Source organism: Cannabis sativa, chromosome 4 (genome assembly GCF_029168945.1).
Source record: "Cannabis sativa cultivar Pink pepper isolate KNU-18-1 chromosome 4, ASM2916894v1, whole genome shotgun sequence".
Taxonomy (NCBI): Eukaryota; Viridiplantae; Streptophyta; class Magnoliopsida; order Rosales; family Cannabaceae; genus Cannabis; species Cannabis sativa.
The window spans coordinates 73422630-73440057 of NC_083604.1; positions in this window are offsets into that span (position 1 = coordinate 73422630).

The window sequence follows — 17428 nt, forward strand, 5'->3', positions numbered from 1 at the left end:
TAGATATCAAAGTTTGAGGAGCATGATTTAGTACCTGAAACAGTAAAATTGAATGAAATTAGACAAAAGTCCTTAAATTTAACAATATCAATAGTTCAGGGGAAATTTTTAACGGCCAAAAATGTTCAGGGGGCATAATTTGGTATATGTCAAAATTCGGGGGAAAAAATTGCTAATTAGCCTTAAAAAAATTCAATTTCAACATATTTATCATGTGCCTAAAATGAAGAAAAATCCACTATCAATAACTCAATTGGCATTATTTAGATATTATGTCATTAATGGTCCTAATATGTCAAGATTTATCAAAATCTTAAAGTATTTGGGACACTGTTGATTAACGGTCGACTCTTAGTCAACTGAGACTTCTTATGTAGGTAAGGTTCGAAAGAATGAAATATCAAACTTGTCACATGCCAAACTAAGACTTGTTAGTTACCACAAGTTAGAGGAGATGATAGAGAAAATAGTACTCAAAGATCTTCCACAACTTAATATCAAAAGTGACGGTCTGTTTGTGTTGGATGTTAGCAGTGGCAAAATAAGACAATGAATCAATGAGGGGTTAAATGATGAGTATTTTCTCCTAGTTTCTCATTTTAATTCTGATTTTTATTAAAATAAATTGGAAAGTTATCCATTTTTTTTATTTTATTTTTGACCAAAAATTAAGAAAATTAATTTCTTTTTTGGAATATTTTAGATATCTTTGGTTTAAAAATGGAATATTTATGTCCTAAAATCATTATAATTTAAAAGGAGTTTTTTCATTTTTACATTTCAAAACAATTTTTTTTTTTTTTTTGCATTTTTACGAAATTCTACATAAAAATCCTATTGCAACTAGTGCTGCAACTTCAATTGCAACAGAAAATCGTACGAAAAATCCTTATTGCAACTAGCGTTGCAATCACTTTAGAAACCCAAACCGTAAATTTGAAGAAAAAAAATTAAAAAAAATAGTATATAGGATAATTTCCTAATTTAAAATTAAAATCATTGTTACCTTAATTATCATTATATTATTAAATTATAGGATCAAAATTTAGATATTTACCATATATTTTGATTATGTGATATTTATATCACTTAAAATATTAATATGTTTTTTTATAGTTAATTTAATAATTTTAAATGATAATGGATATCTAAATATTTTGAGATATTTTGAACTATAAATAGAATTATGATATATTGAGTTTTTTATTAGATATTATTTCTTAACTTATATCTAATTACCTGATTCAAAATTCTATTAAAAATATTTATTTTATAACTTAGTTATAAAATTGAAAATATCTGTCAATCAAATTTTATTACCTTTTTTTTTCATATAAATACTAATTTAATTAATAATAAGGTCTAAATTAACTCATGGTTCATTTAATGATATACTTTATTAAATAAATTAATGTTGTTAAAACTTATTAATTAATTATATGTAAATTAACTACAAGGTTTACTTATTGATAAGTCCTAGAATATGATTTAAATTAACTCTTAGTTAACTTGATGGTAAATCTAATAAATTATAACGAAAGTATAAAATTACTTCTTTCATCTTTAAATATTCATACTTAATAATATGAATAGGATATATTGTTTGACTTTTATATATTTGTTGTTGAGCTTAGATACATAGTGGTCCATATATAACAAATAAGTGTATTGTTACTAAATAAAACATCGTGGTATGATATATTTTATTTAGATCTAATTAGACCACTAAGTAACGTTATTGGACCTAATTAATGAATAACAATTAATAGAAACAAAAGTTAAATTACTCGAATTATAAGAAAATTGTCATTGTAGTTGGTACGATATAGTGGACCCAACCCTCTTCTATACTAACAACTGTTGGTTTTTATAGTTTATATCTGAGTCGCAATAGAAGTGTAATTAGAAAACTTTTAGATTTAAAATAATTGTTGAATGTGATATGGACCATAAACCCTAGATCTTAGCATAATTATCATTACAAAAAATGTTACTTTTGTTGGCTTATTTTTGCACCGGCAAATGTACTCCATACATACCGACATGCTTTTACCGGTGCAAAAATATGTCGGTAAAAGATGTCAGTAATTCTCGGTTGATAAAAGACCTTTTGCTAATGCATTTTACCTTTGCGCTGGCAAAACTGGCTTTTACCGACGATAATAAGCGTCGGCAAAAAGTATACACCGAAATAAACAAAGTCCCGAATCCGCTAAAATTTAGCTAACAAAATCTTTGTTGGTGCATTAATGCCTCGATAAAAGTTTCGTGCCTTGTTAACTGTCTGGCGCAAAAGGTTTTACCAGTGACGGTTTGCGTCGGCAAAAACCTTCATGCTAATCAAGAATTAGGAGCGTATTACCTTTACCAGCACGTTAATGCACCGGCAAAGGTTCACAGGTTTAGGGTTTTAGAATTTTAAGGGTGAGTAAGAGATTTCAAAGTGTGTAAAAGTTTTAGAGTATCTTAAGAGTCATTTGTATGTTCTAAGTTTGTACTAGTGTTGTTCAATAAAAATAAAGTGTTGTAATTTTCTTACTCAATATTAAAGAAGTGGTTCAGTGTTTGATGAGGGTTATTTTAATAGGAAAATTTACATGGTATACTAACTTTTGCTATTTTTTTATAAAAATATTGCCAGACAATTTTTTTTACTGTATTTATTATAAGTTTTATACTGTAGTATACTGTGTTAAGTTTTCACTGGTGTTTTTTAGTTGTTCTACTGTTGTTTTGAGTTGTTTTGTTTTATGTTTTACTGGTATTTTATAAAAACACAGTATTTTTGAAAACTTTTTGTGTGACAGTATTTTTGTAAAAGTTAATCCAAATTCCATTATTTTTGTAATTAACCTTTTAATATTTGGGTATTGCCATAAGGCCTAGTAAATGAAAGAAAGTTGATTGTGGTCCAATCATTCAAAAGATTAAAATGACATTATTGTTGGGCTAGTAAACCTTTGTCTGCTTCGCATGCAGAGCTATACCAAATTTTCTTTTTTTGCTGGAACGATATTAGATGTATTGAATGAGTATTTTAATGTTGCCTTATAAGCAAGGACAAAATTAAAAATAAAATAAAATTGAGGTGAGTATTATATATTTTGATATTATGTGGAGTCTTTAAAATTTTCACATTACATATAGTTGCTAAGTTTAATGATATTTTATTTTATTATTTTCAAAAAAGAAAATAAAATGAAACCATGGAGTTTTGAAGTTTTGACTTCTTTAAACTTTGAAAAGATGTTTATTGCTACATCAAATAATCTTACTTAACATTATTTGACCAGAAAAAGTATTTTAATAAAACCCTAAAAAGTTCTATTTAGACATGAACTCTAAATAACTTAGAATCAGTCCTAATTTCAAGTTAGGCTACTGCATGCCTAACCTAGGCTCCATGTAGCTTTACCATGCTCATAAGTTACATTTTTCTCTTTGGGAGTTAGTTTGTAAACCCAAAGTTTTTGGGGGTGTGAGTTTTAGAGAAGGAGCTAAGTGGAATTGTTTGAGACTTGGGCTATAAAAGCAAGGGGTGTTGGTACCCCTTTTTCCCAAGTTTTTTAATTATTCTACCCCAAACAAGTTTCTATCAAAAATACATAAATAAATAGTGGAACAAAACTTAAGTATATTTGGGCTCTTACTACTAAGCAGTATGTTCTTTAGATGAAGTGGCTCATTAATCTGAAAAATTCAGGCTTTTGGGACTGATATGTGAAATTCCGTATTTTAATATTCCCAGTTTGATTATTTAATTAAGTGATTAATTAAATGCGGAATAATGAAACTGATACTGAAAACAGTTTTTCCGTAGTTACAGAATACAACTTTGTAACTCCAGAGAAACCCAGAAAAACAAACAGTGCATAAAAGTAAAAACACACAAGATTTTTGTACGTGGTTTCAACAATCTTTTCAGATTGTTACTAGTCCACGGGGCCACGCCCAGAGATAAGATTCATTAGATCGGTATCAAAAATACAAAGTAATTGACTTATGCATAAATAGACTCCCTCTTATTGTATGCCGCAAGCTTGATGTATTCCACCTACTAACCGAATCTTGGTAAAACTCCAAGAGCTCGAACTCCCTTCGATCACCTTGAAGAGTGCTTGAATCCTCCCGATTCAAGGCTTAAAGGCTATCTCCCGAAAGCCTATACAACCATCTCCCGAAGGTTGTGTGCTTGTATCATCCCGATGCAAGACTTCAAAAGCAATCTCCCGAAAGCTTGTAAATACCTTCTCCCGAAGGTGCACTGATGTTCTTCTTCGTTGTAGACTTGAATACAGACTCAAGACAATACAAACAACAAATAAACAGAGTAAGAGTAGAACAACTCTTCTCTACAAAACAAAGACACTCTTTTCTTATGATATGAAAGTGAATAAAAGAGTTAACATAACAAAGACACTCTTTTCTTAAGATATGAATATAATTCTAAGTGTGTGAAAAAGATACAAAACCTAGCAGCTATAAGATGTATTTATAATGAATATACATCTCATAGACAGCTTACATTCGGTCTGAACAAGACCTCAACCCACTAGAAACTTCCTTAAAATAATTCTTCAATCAGTCCAGGAATTTCCGTTTCTGTACCTACAGAATCGTGGGCAGTAACTACAACTTTCCTTTTATAGAAAAGGAAAGTTTAGCTCCGGTTTTCTCTTCAAAAAACCTGATCTTAGAAAATGGGAAACTCAACACAAGATCAGAATAACAGCTGGTTAGCAAAGAATCAACGTGTAATCAAAACTTACCATTTTTACCTCAATTTCCATAAATAGGAAAGCTAGTCAACTTTCCTTCCAAGTTTAGATTTACACAAATATGGAAACCATATCAATAAATGCCAGCCGAAATATACAAAGAATAATAAAATATTTTTGTCAATTAAATATGCTAAAAATGGAATTAACAATCTCCCCCTTTGGCACTTTGATTGACAAAACATTTTATTATGAGAAAACCTGCATCAAGTGTTAGAAACCAAAGCAAATAGCTTTTTAAAGATTAAAGAGTATAGAAAATACTCCCCCTGCATGAAAGCTCTCTAACACATAAAACAAATAACTTTTTTTGGACGGAAAAGCTTGCAAACCGAAAACACAGCAACTTTTTCAACGGAAAAGTGCACAAACCACAAACAAGACAACTCCTCCTAAAAACAAGGATCCAGAGTTGTAACACAAAATCCAAAAAAAATAAGTACTACTCCCCCTTTTTGTCTATCAAGGAGCCAAAGATGACAAAAAAACATGAACAAAGCCAAATCAATTTTAGCACCAATTGAAACTTTATACAAAAAGAAAGCAAGTTCATTTGGAACATTTACCAGATTGGAGCAAGGAAACCAATTGGATAGGGCAAACCTCATGAGAGCAGCATGTTGATAGGTGAGTTGAGACATATGCATGGTGTCGGAGAGTTCAATTTCATTATCACCAGAGAGATAACCGAACACCTTTTGACAATCAAACTCCACATCAGTTGGCTCAATTCCCATAGGCAAATTGAGAGCCTCAGCAACATCCTTCACAGTAAAGGAATACCAGTGTCCTCAGAGGGCCTCTTTCTTTTCTGTGGAAGAACAGGATTTGGAGAGACAATGGGCCTTTTTCCTTTGTCCTTCTTTGGAACAGCAGGAGGGACTGGAACAGGTTCTGTAGTGACAGGCTCAGTTTCTGGTTCTTCACTCTCGGATCCAGAATCATCAACAGCAGGAAGATCTTTGGGCACAAATTCTTCACTTGAATCGGACAAGCCCTCTGAATCATGATCCTCCTCACTTTCTTCTGGTTCAGAATCCGAGGAAGAGACCGAAGGGGGATTCTCCTTGAGATTTTTGGCCTTTGAAGATGAAGAAACCACCTTTTTCCCTTTGGATGCAATTTTAGGTTTAACCAATTCAGGTTTTTTAGGAGTGGCAACCTTGGACCTTGTTCGAGAACTCACCGTGGGCAAGGTCACCAAAGTTTGGTCGACATTAGGAGCACCATTCGAAGAAGAGGACTTCGACAAAGTGTGATCGGATGAATGGAATTCATCATGATCACCCAACCCAGGTGTTGAAGAAGCAATAGGAGAGGCACCAACAAGAGGAGAAGAAAAATTTGCCACTGATTTTCGAGCTTGGGTCTTCGATTTCTTGGCAGACTTCGTCGGAGCAGAAGACGAACCAGAAGCTCAGGTTGCTGGTGCAGGCGACGCAGGCGGGGTGATCGGAGAAGCAGAGGCAGAGCCACGAGAGGGCTTCTTGGACGGTTGGGCATTCTTAGTTTTGGCCATTTTCCTTTGAAAACCCTAGAACACAAGCACTCTTACACTTTGAAAAAAGTTAGACCTTTGAGAAAAAAAAATGAAAAGAGAAGAGAGTGGTGATCGTGGGTGAATGGGTGGTTGAACATATATAGCATTTCAATTTTAATTACCCAATAAAAAAGAAAATGGAAAAAGGAAAGTAACTTACTTACCTTAATCACCACGTGGGGAGAGGAAAAAAGGAAACCGAAAAAGGTTTTTCAAAATTTGGTCAATGTTTCCTTAAATGGAAAAAGGAAACCAAAAATCCCCACAAAATCTAAGAATTTAAAAACCCTTACCAAAACCGAAATTGCCCCCAAAAAGGAAACAAAAAATAATTAATTATTTAAGTACAAGTTTCCTATACACACCAAAAAGACCAAATCTCCACAAATAAAGGAAACATTCTAAATAAATAAATACAATTAAAACATGTTTCCATAAAATGAAAAAAATAAAAGAAAATAAATTTACAAGGATTCGAAAAATATGCCCCCCTTTTTCTTTTATTTTTTCAAAAAATGCCCCCCAAAGAAAAATTGCAAATAATGAACAAGAGAACACACAAAGACACAAAAAGCACTAATCACCAGTTAAGAGCGAAAAATTGTGTCTAAGAACATAATGAAACATAACAAAAAATAACAAGAATTTTTAACAAAGCTCACTTGACAACTCGATCACAAACCCTTTTTTTTTTTTTGATTAAAAGACAGAAAAATAAAATAACCTTGATATTTTTGCAACTAGAATTCACAATGTCCATTTGTCTTTGTCCCTGATGAAAAAATCAAACTCATAAGAATAATCAGAAATTATTTTATCAAACTAATGAAGTAATAGAATGAGGTCATACTGGTTCACAGGAAAAATTGACTCCGTCACCAAGAATATTAAAGCACATCAAACAGTATGTAACAACTTTATAACACTATTTTCGAGAATAAACAATTTTTACCACAAACTGTATCAAGCATTAGTGTGTGAAAGTGTAAGCAGGGAACATTGCCCAATTTGTCAAAAAGACTTTTTCTGATCAAATGTACCCATAGGAGACGCTGTCACACTACCTCAATGGTAGCCCTTTTCAATGGTAGCCTATCTTCTACATAACTCCTAATTACATAGTTCCAACTTACTCAGAGATGGCTTTCACACATTGAGATAGGTAGCTCTATTCATCCAATGGAGCTTGAACTCACAGTTTTTGAACAACATTATTCGAAAATGGTAGCTTACATGACACTGTTTGATGAACCTGAATATTCCTGTGAGGAGTGAACAATTTTCCTGACAAACCTGTATGACATCATAATATTACAACATTAGCAATAAAATAATGACTGAAATTCTTATAAGGTTGAAATTTTCTTCTAGGACAAAGACAAGACATTATGAACTCTAAGACAACTCAAGTATCAAGGATTATGAAAAACAAAAGCATTAAACAGTACAAACCCCTAAGGATTTCCTTAGAGAAATAAATCGGATCGAGTCAAGAGCTTTAGTAAAAATATATGCAATTTGTTTGCTAGTTTCAACATATTCTAAGACAAGAATTTTATTTTCCACAAGCTCTCTAATAAAGTGATGATGAATTTCTATGTGCTTTGTGCGAGAGTGTTGAACAAGATTCTTAGAAATGTTTATAGCATTAGTGTTATCACAAAAGATGGTTAAAGTTTTCAAATCAAACCCATAATCAGCCATCATTTGTTTCATCCATAACAACTGGGTACAACAACTACCCGCCGCAATGTACTCAGCCTCAGCTGTGGACAGAGAGATTGAGTTTTGCTTCTTGCTATGCCATGAAACCAGATTGTTTCCAAGATAGAAACATCCACCATTAGTACTTTTTCTATCATCTGCATTACCTGCCCAATCAGCATCACTAAAGCAAACAAGGTTAGAATTAGTGTCTTTTGAAAACCAAATCCCAAAATCAATAGTGCTATTTACATAGCGAATGATTCTTTTCACAGCAGAAAGATGGGATTCCATGGAATTTGCCTGATATTGTGCACAAACACCAACACTATAACAAATGTCAGGACGACTAGCAGTAAGATAAAGCAAACTACCTATCATACTTCGATACAAAGTTTGATCTACCTTTACTCCTTGTTCATCTTTGCTTAATTTCAAAGTTGTGCTCATGGGAGTGTTGGTATGTTTCGCTTTCTCAAGACCAAACTTTTTCACCAAATTCTTTGCATACTTGCTTTGAGTGACAAAAGTTCCCTCATCTGATTGCTTCACTTGAAGACCGAGAAAATAAGTGAGTTCACCTACCATACTCATTTCGAACTCCTTTTGCATTTGGGAAACAAAAACCTGCACTTCAGAGTTAGAAGTAGTTCCAAAAACAAGATCATCAACATATGAAAAAATAATATCAAATTGAATGTGTGTGATGAACTGTGTTTTTATAATATTTCCTTTTCTATAACCATGAGAGTGTAAAAACTCAGATAGACGCTCATACCAAGCACGGGGTGCTTGTTTCAAGCCATACAAAGCCTTGTCTAAAACATGATCAAGAAGGTGGGAATCCTTAATCGCTCCATTTTGTTGTGGGATTTTAGGAGCAGAAAGATTATGAAAAATACCATAAGATTTACAGAATTTACCATACACAGTATTTTCAAAATCTTTTCCATGATTACTCTTACCACGAACTATCTTACCAATGTTGCAATCTTTTTGAACTTTTAATTTTGAGCAAAGATACTTAAAAACATCAAAAGTATCAATGTTTTCTCTAAAAAATTCTACCCATGAAAACCAAGAGAAATCATCAACACACATAAAAATATACCTCTTACCATTCAAGCTTTCAACCTGGATTGGACCTATTAAGTCCATATGTAGGAGTTCGAGAACTCTGGAAGTATTCACATCAGAAACACTCTTATGAGAAATTTTCAGTTGCTTACCAAGCAGACATGGTCCACATTTTCCCAAAGACTCCTTACCTAATTTAGGTAATCCTCGAACAATTCCTGCATTAGACAATCTCTTCAGATTTTTAAAATGAATATGACAAAGTTTTTCATGCCATAAATCGGTGGTGTTATCAATAACAGAATGACAAGTAGCATAGGTAGTGATGGTGTAACAGTTATCATTAGATCTGAACCCTTGCAAGACAATTTCATCAAGAATATTATACACATAACAATTATTACTATGAAAGCTCACAGTATAATCCTGATCACAAATTTGACTAATGCTAAGAAGATTAGCTTTTAGTCCATCAACCAACATGACATTCTTCAGTTTAGGAAGCCCTTCGAAATTGAGGGTTCCTATCCCTATGACTTTTCCAACAAGAGCATTACCAAAAGTAACTTCTTCACACTGCATTGGTCTAATGTTCTCAAGAAATTCTTTTTCACCTGTCATGTGTCTAGAACAACCACTATCAAAATACCACATGTTAGAAGCTGCAGTTTTAAAACAAGTAGAACCTACCAAGCATTTATTTTTGACAACCCATTTTTGTTTTTGTAAAACATGTTTATTTCCAATGTAATTAGATTTAAACATGTTATGCATGGTTATGCATTTAGGTCGAATGTCACCTTTTACTCCACAAAAATGGCAAATAGGAATGAAACGTCTTCCAGTCCCTTTGAAATTGTCAAACTTACCGTGCTGCTTCTTTTCTATAACAGCAGAGTGCTTTGCTGTAGAGACAGAAACCTGCGAGGTAGAAACAGTTCTTCCAGAAACAAAACTATTAGTAGTATTAGAAACAGGTTGATTTGGAACATAACCCAGCTCAGCATGATTGGTTTGGCCAGATTTTTGAATTTTTTCAAAGATGGTGGAACCTGGATTTAGCATTTTAACATTCTTTTTAATGTTATCAATTTCCTTGGTTAAAGAAATAATCTTTGACTCTTTTAAAGACAATTCAGATTCACAACATTTGAGTTTATCTTCCAACTCATTAATGTTGTTACACAAAATTTTATTATCTTTAACCAGGGAGCGATTTTCAGCACAAGTTTCCAACCACTTACCAAACATTACCTTGTAGGATTCAACCATGGAATCCTCATCAATTTCTGACTCATCTGATTCGGATCTGGATTCTTCCTTGTTGTCATTGATCAGGATATTGTTCAAGCAAATGCTCTTTCCTTTTTCCTGCAAAGTTCTTGACAAAACACTTGTTAGGACAACTTTTTCTTTTTCATCCTCACTACTCTCAGAATCATCACTCCAGGTAACATTCAATCCCTTTTTATTTTTCTTTATGGTATTGGCACATTCAGATTGAATATGACCATACCCTTCACACTCTCTGCAAGGAATACTTTTGTTAGATGAAAAAGGTTTAGAGGGATTGTTACTTGAAATGTTACCATTTGAGTTCTTTGAAAAGTTCATTTTATTTCCAACAGATTTCATGTATCTTTGGAAATTTTTTGCTAACAAGGCCATTTCATCATCATTTTCATCATCAGAAACAATAATTTCAGAATCATTGAAAGCATTACCTTTGATTTTCTCATTCGAGAAACTTTGCTTACTCTTTTTCTTGATCTGTTGATTCAACTCAAAAGTTCTTAAAGATCCCATGAGTTCCTCAACCTTCATTTTGCCAAAATCTTTTGCCTCTTCCATTGCAAGCAATTTTGTATCAAACCTGTCAGGAAGAACTCGAACAATTTTTCGAACCAAGACAGATTCATCTAATTTTTCTCCCAAGGCAAAGAACTCATTAGAAATATCAGATAATCTTTCATAAAAATCATTTAAAGTTTCAGTATCTGACATTCTCAAGTCATCAAATCTAGTTTGCAACATGGTAAATCGTGATCTCTTTACATCAGGAGTACCTTCAAATTGAATTTGAAGGATTTCCCATGCTTCCTTTGCAGATTCACAAGATGAGATTAATTTAATAAAGCCTTCACCAACACCATTAAAAATAGCATGTAAAGCCTTATTATTATAACCAGACAATTTTTCATCTTCAGTGGTCCAACTGAGTTCAGATTTTACCTGAGTATTACCTTTTTCATCATTTTCAGTAGGTTGAGACCAACCTGTAAGAATAGCTCTCCATGCCTTCTCATCTTGCGATTTGATGAATGCTCTCATTCTGACCTTCCAATAAGGATAATTCGACTCATTCAATAGAGGAGGTCTAGAGATAGAACTTCCTTCTGCAAACAAGGACATCTCACACAAAACAAGTTAAACGGAATAACCTCAAGATCTCACTAAGAATTTAGTGACTTGCTCTGATACCAATTGAAATTCCGTATTTTAATATTCCCAGTTTGATTATTTAATTAAGTGATTAATTAAATGCGGAATAATGAAACTGGTACTGAAAACAGTTTTTCCGTAGTTACAGAATACAACTCTGTAACTCCAGAGAAACCCAGAAAAACAAACAGTGCATAAAAGTAAAAACACACAAGATTTTTGTACGTGGTTTCAACAATCCTTTCAGATTGTTACTAGTCCACGGGGCCACGCCCAGAGATAAGATTCATTAGATCGGTATCAAAAATACAAAGTAATTGACTTATGCATAAATAGACTCCCTCTTATTGTATGCCGCAAGCTTGATGTATTCCACCTACTAACCGAATCTTGATAAAACTCCAAGAGCTCGAACTCCCTTCGATCACCTTGAAGAGTGCTTGAATCCTCCCGATTCAAGGCTTAAAGGCTATCTCCCGAAAGCCTATACAACCATCTCCCGAAGGTTGTGTGCTTGTATCATCCCGATGCAAGACTTCAAAAGCGATCTCCCGAAAGCTTGTAAATACCTTCTCCCGAAGGTGCACTGATGTTCTTCTTCGTTGTAGACTTGAATACAGACTCAAGACAATACAAACAACAAATAAACAGAGTAAGAGTAGAACAACTCTTCTCTACAAAACAAAGACACTCTTTTCTTATGATATGAAAGTGAATAAAAGAGTTAACATAACAAAGACACTCTTTCTTTAAGATATGAATATAATTCTAAGTGTGTGAAAGAGATACAAAACCTAGCAGCTATAAGATGTATTTATAATGAATATACATCTCATAGACAGCTTACATTCGGTCTGAACAAGACCTCAACCCACTAGAAACTTCCCTAAAATAATTCTTCAATCAGTCCAGGAATTTTCGTTTCTGTACCTACAGAATCGTGGGCAGTAACTACAACTTTCCTTTTATAGAAAAGGAAAGTTTAGCTCCGGTTTTCTCTTCAAGAAACCTGATCTTAGAAAATGGGAAACTCAACACAAGATCAGAATAACAGCTGATTAGCAAAGAATCAATGTGTAATCAAAACTTACCATTTTTACCTCAATTTCCATAAATAGGAAAGCTAGTCAACTTTCCTTCCAAGTTTAGATTTACACAAATATGGAAACCATATCAATAAATGTCAGCCGAAATATACAAAGAATAATAAAATATTTTTGTCAATTAAATATGCCAAAAATGGAATTAACAATATGAAATTGGATGTGAGCTGGTTTTGAAAGAAGTTAGTTAAAATTCGAAGTATGCTTTCTCGTGGTGACATTTTTCAAGCAGGCCAGAGTGGTAACTTCAAAATCAGCACATTTTATGATAAATTTCTCACTAGTTGTAACAAGGTTAAGAATTGTAGAGCTATTTGATGAGGTTGTTAGCAAATAAAAAACAATTCTATTGTCTACTATACTACCTCCCATGAAATGAAAATCCATAACCTCAATTGTTATGGATGCTCACCTCCTCTTTGAATGTATTTCTCTAAAAAGATTGTTTAGCAAGTGATCATTCGATTGTTGGGCAGCCTATAGATCATCATGCTTGTCTTAATTGGATGATCAACATTACTATCCAACATTACTTTTGCTGCTATGGCAGCTACAGTTTACTATTGGCTCAATAGGAATAATTTTGTTTATGAAGGAAAGTTTATATAATTATTTCTTGTATGGATAGATTGGATATACAATCGATATTAGTTAGAATCTTACTTGGTAGGATAAAAAGTGTGGTTTATTTGTAGCATATAGTTTGATTTAGTTCACTACAAAAAAATTTATTTTTAGTCACAATAAAATTTATGGTATAAAATAAAAATGGTGTGACTAATTATAAATTATCATTACTATATTGTGATTAAAAGATCCGTGACTAAAGATATTAGTCATAAAAATTATAATTTATTGTGAATAAATATGTTTTTAAGCACAATATTTATTGTGACTAGAAGTAAATTAGCGAGAACAACTTGTATCTTAGTCATATCTTAATAAGTAACTTTTTATTTTAGCTAAAATTTATATTTAATTACAAAAATTTATATTGTGAATAAGAACTTCTTATCATTAAATATAATTATTTTGTGTAATAAGTGCTGTTTTGGCATTATATGTATTGATTGTAGAGTGCGTTTGTTGGTTTAATTATTGAAATTCCTTTTCTTATTGAAAAAAAGAAGAAGAAGAAGAAAATCTTATGTCCTAATTGAAAGTTGGTTTTAAGCCCAAAATAATTTTCTATTAATAGTTTTTGCAAAACTGAGTATTGTTAAATATTTAGGGAATTTTACAAAAATACTGTTTTTGGACCAAAACTTTACAATTATACTGGGACACGGCAAAAATAATATTTTTACTGCCCCAACCCAATTTCATTACTTTTGTACTGCCCAAGCCCAACAGCATAACATTTATACTGTGTGTGTGGGGAAACAACCTTCTTCGTGTGTGGGGAGACGCCGGAGACGGAAATCACCAAGAAAAAACCATTAAAACCGGCAAGAATAAACAAAAGCAGTAAAATCGACGTCAATAAATAATCATGGCAAAACAACAGTAAAACAACACTAAAACAATCAAACAAAACAAAAGAAAAAAAATGATTAAAAAAAACAAACAATCTGCTGCACAACCTCAACACCAGATGCAAAATCAACTATATTTGCAAGTCTATTCCTAGAAAATTATAAAAAAAAAACTACTAAAACAACACTGAAACAACACAAAAACAAATGAAGCAAATATAACTACTTAGAAAAATATAAAAGAAACACACACCTCAAAACTCTCTTGTGAGTGAGCTCGTCAAATATATTTATAGGAAAACCAAAAGAAAAAAACCACAAAAATAGCCAAAGAGAACGAAGAAGAAATGTATTTATAGCCTCCATCTTCCACACTCACAGACATAACCATCACAACAAAACGAGAACACCCAGAAAATACCTATTAATTCAAATAAATAAATCATGAAAAACAACAGTAAAACAATACTAAAACAATACTAAAACAAAAAAAACAATAAAAAAAATGATCAAAAATTAACTATGTTGTGCACATCCTCAATACTAAATGCACTATATTTGCAAGAAAAGTTCTAGAAAATTAGAACAAAAAAAAACCACACTAAATCTTATATTTTAAAAAAAAAAACATAACTAAGAACTTCAAAAAATTAAAAAAAAAAAAAAAGAAGAAGAAAAGAAAAGAAGATGAAGAAGCTAAGAACTATCACCTTCATGGTCTTCCTTCCCCTCATCATCTCAGCCATGAATTATCTCATCATCTCAGCCGGTGTTCTAAGTTTCTTTCTTTTCCTTCAATATAATTTTTTTTTTTGAATGGTTCCTTCAATATAATTAAGTATATATAATAGTAGAGTTGGACATCATATATATATGTTGATAGGAGAGGAGATGTACGTGGCAAGCATGCATGAATGTTATGATGTTATAACATATTAATTTTCAAATTTTACATGCAAACAAAAATACTATAAAAATGATTAAAATGCTTGTCACTTTTGTCACATCCCACATCCAATCAACTTTTCTAATAAAACAAAAAACTTTAAATATTGATGTGAGAAAATCTTATAGAGATATGTACACAAAAAAGTCTATATTGTTGATTCAAAAAAAAAAAAAAAAAAAAAAAAGTTGGCAGCCGAAAAAAAAAAAACAGTACAAAAGTTATTTTTGGAGTGTAACAGTATAAAAGAAAGAAAATGGGAAAACACAGTAAACTGTGTAAATTTCCCAATATTTATTAAGATGCACATCCATTCACATATTAAATAGTTAATTAAATTTTTAAAGTATATTTTCAAAAGAAATTTAATTTATTACTAAACAAATAAAAAGTGATAATAGATTGATTTTTTTTTTTGTAAGAACAAAAAAAGTGATAATAGTTTGGCATAAGCTATATTTTATTGTTAAAAAAAAATTACACAAAGTATCTAAAATCACACTTGTTTTTATATATTTTTACGGGCTGTTATTTCTTTTAGAAGGAAAACAATTTTTATTTAATGTTGTTGCAATATTACATTATGTTTCCGTAATGTGAAAATAGTTTTTTTTTTTTTTAAGAACAACCCAAAAAGAAAAAGAAGGGTACAAAAAAAAACAGTATCTTAAAAACGTAAACTTTTTGTTGATTTTTGGTATTATCAAAATAATCCCCAAAGAAAATGCTATTATATTGTTCTAGATTGTAAGGAACTCCAAAAAAAAAAAAAAAAAAAAAAGGCCCAACTAAGCTAAATGCAACGTTTGGATTTGAAGTCCAAAATCCATTCATCCCCATCTAAACAAGCTTTTCAAATTTTAGCCCAAATTCCACTAGTGCTACTTCCATGTCCTGGATTGAAAAGATTAATATTGGGAAACTTACAATAATACTGACTTTTGAACTAATCTTTATAAAAATACTACCATGCACACGGTAGAAATTACTTTTATATTATCTTGGTCATTTTTTTTTTCCTTTTATACTGTAAACTAAGCGCAAAATAAAATAAAAATGAGGCCTCCATCTTCCACACCCACGGACATAACCACTATAGGAACACCAGAACAATCGGAAAACAACCATTAATTCCGGTGAGATTGAGAAAAAAAACAGCGAAATTGAATTCAAATAAATAATCATGGCAAAACAACTGTAAAACAACACTAAAACAAATCAAATAAAAGAAATTAAAAAAACTAAAAAAAAGTTCTGCACAACCTCAATACCCAATATAATAGCAGTTATATTTGCAAGCCCAATCTTTAAAAATCAGAACAAAAAAAATACTAAAACAACACAAAAATAAATGTAAAACAATAAGCAGATTTAACTACGTAGAAAAACATAAAAGAACCACAATCAATAATTCCAGCAAGATGGGGCAAGAACAGTGAAATCGACGTTAAAAAAATAAATTGTGGAAAACAACCGTAAAACAACACTAAAACAAATAAAAAAAAGTAAAGAATAAACACAGTATACTGCTATATAAAACTTATAAAAATACACAGTAAAAAAGTAAAAAAAAAAATACTGTCTAACAGTATTTTTTTAAAAAATGACAAAAGTCAGTATACCATATAAATTTTCTTTAATATTTGTAATCAAATTCGAAATATTTGTATGACTAATTAGAGTGTATTCAGAAGTTTCAGTGTAATGTTATAATGACTACAAAAAACTACTACTTTTATAGTGACAACTTTTTAGTCACAACATAAATTTTTTGTGACTAAATGTGACTTTTAGTCACAACAAAAAATTAATTGTGACTAAAACATAGTATTTAGTTACAAGTTATCACTAATTTAGTTTTAGTTATAACAAATATTGTGACTAAAAACACATTTAGTCACAACAAATCGTAATTTTTGTGACTAATACTTTTAGCCACGGATCTTTAAGTCACAACACAATAATGATAATTTATAATTAGCCACAACTTTTTTATCTTGAGTCACAAATTTTGTCGTGACTAAAAGTAAAATTTTTTATAATGAATTTCTGTCTTGTAATACATTTTAAAATGAAATGTGTTCAGATGAGAGATAGAAACTAGAGAAAATTATATTGTATACCCATTTTATTTTACCTGTTTTAATTTTTACCTATATTTTTATATCCGTTAAGATATACCCAATTTTATAGATTATGTCTCCATTAGATCCCTTAGGCTAATGTAAATTATATGCTAGAGAGTGAGTGTATTTTGTGCAACCCACTCAAAAAAGTAGGTATATTTTAATAAAATATAATATGAGAGTATATTTTTGATTAATAGATACAAAAAAATTGTATTTTTCAACTTATCACTAAAA